General features: G+C 48.1%; 1 pseudogene; it reads left to right on the top strand.

Annotated features, from left to right (window-relative positions):
* Positions 1-1,361: 1,361 nt before the first annotated feature.
* Positions 1,362-1,479, top strand: LOC111741081 (annotated as a pseudogene).
* Positions 1,480-2,040: the final 561 nt, after the last annotated feature.

The raw sequence follows: 2,040 nt of genomic DNA, 5'->3' as shown, positions 1-2,040 counted from the left end.
ATTTAGCTCTGACCTTCTCTTTTCTGGTTTCTTCTAAGCAATTGCTCTGGCTATAAAAATCTTTTCATCTCTTAAGAGCTGGTTCCAGCATCACCTCCTCTGTGAAGCCTCCCCTGACCTGTCCAGTCACAGCGTGTCACGCTCATCCTCTGGAATTGCTCTTATCACCTTGTGTTATAATCGGTTGCCTGCTGGGGCTGAGGGCTGCCCTGTTCATCTTTGTATTCCCCCACTATTGGTACTGGGCCTGCCCCAGAGTGGACACTTTGTAAATGTTGGTTGAATTGTTGCTGAAGTTGAGTGAAGCACACTGTAAAAATATGTATTTTCATGGGCTTTTCTTTGTTGCCTCTTTGCTACACATAGCAAAGCTTAACCTCTTGGTAATTCTTTGATAAGCAAGTGGGATATAACAACACACATTAAAATTGGTCTGCTTTCAACAGCCTTCACGCCTTTGACCTTGAAATAAGTTATCCAGTGAATTACAGCAGCAAAAGAAAACGTTCTTGGCCATATAAAGAGCAGAGAAGAGACTTTCACGGGAGAATTTTCTGTGAATGACCCCCAGATAGATTGCAGGTGGGAAAGCAACTTTAAGACGATTTTCCAGGGAAGATCAAAAGCTTGAAAGTGATGATTTTTGAGAAGCCATTCTATCCTGGGGCCTCACGGGGTTATCAAGAGGAGAGAATTGGATAAAAGACGCCGAATTGCTTGGTAAAGTCAAACAAGCTAATCTAATGGAAGTCATTATCCAATGAGTGGCTTGTAGAGCGTTTCCCCTGGGACCTGGAGTAGTCCGGGCTGCTCGGTGGCCTTCAATTGGCAGAGAAAGAAGGTAGAAAAAGTATCTTTGAAAAAGAAGCTTGCCTGGTTTGAAGGTCTGCTTTTAGCATCTTTCTCCCCTGGTAGACCTGCTCTGTGGCTCTGTGTGGACCAGTCCTTACAGCGTATATGGTTGAGGGATGGAGGCTGAGGAAGAGAAGGAGGGAAGCAGAAAAGCCACTCAGCACTGGTCCCAGCGTCCCTCCCTCCCGCAGGTACCTGCTCACCAGTCTCTTCTCCCTGCGCCTGCTGAAGGTGCCCCTGCTCCTGGGCCTGCTGTTTTGTGATCTGGGTGAACCAGCCTCAGAAAGGCTGCTGAGGGGAGATGGGGCAAAGACATTTATTTTCTGTCTGCAGCAGCCTCTCACGCCAGTTTTTGGAGGAGCCAAATTTTGACCATCGGTACTGAGCCCTTCCCAAAGAGACTGAGAGGAAAATAGGAAGTGATGACTCATCCATCCCTGTGGCCTGTGCTGAGTGCGTTTATTAATGATTGTGCTAGAGGCACTGGGACCAGGGCCACTCTTCAAATGGTTAATGGTGATGCCACCCTGAACGAGCCCGATCCTGTCTGATCTCGGAAGCTAAGCAGCGTCGGGCCTGGTTAGTGCTTGGATGGAGACCCCCTAGGAAGACCAGGTGCTATAGGTGTAAAACAAATGGTTAATCATGTGGGAGGACTCTGGTATAAGATTCTAGGACTCTGCTTGACCAAACCAACGTGGACCCCAGACTAGAGAAGACTCCCTTTTTCTCCGCATGGCTCGGCATCTGGGACCATGTCCTCATTCAGGAGGCTGTCTGGGGCGGCGGTCCCCCTTACTACATCTGCCTTTACTGTTGTTTGTGTATTTATCAATCAGTCTCCCTTTTTTGTACCTGCCCCCCTGCTTCTGGGCCTTGTACAAGGGGCGTTTATTAATGTTTGTAGGATAAACTCACAAGAGAGGTGTCAGCAGTGTTGGTTCCTCCTGGGGGCACCTGGTGGCAATCGTTGGTGTTTTCGGCTTCTGCCTTCACCTTTACATGGTGTTTTCCCTGTGTGCATCTCGGACCCAATTTCCCTTGAACTCTATCTCTTCCCCAACACTTGTATCTCCCTCTGTGTCTTCAGCTTGATGAACTGCACCAGCCTCAACCCAAGACGGAATCATATTATGAGTTATGTTCAAAAGATGCCCAGTGATCCAACATTGCTTAGTCTCCCACGTC

This window comes from Pteropus vampyrus, unplaced genomic scaffold, assembly GCF_000151845.1.
Source record: "Pteropus vampyrus isolate Shadow unplaced genomic scaffold, Pvam_2.0 Scaffold72, whole genome shotgun sequence".
NCBI classification, from domain to species: domain Eukaryota; kingdom Metazoa; phylum Chordata; class Mammalia; order Chiroptera; family Pteropodidae; genus Pteropus; species Pteropus vampyrus.
The sequence above is the reverse complement of the archived record's forward strand: the minus strand, read 5'-3'. Positions and strand labels throughout refer to the sequence as shown.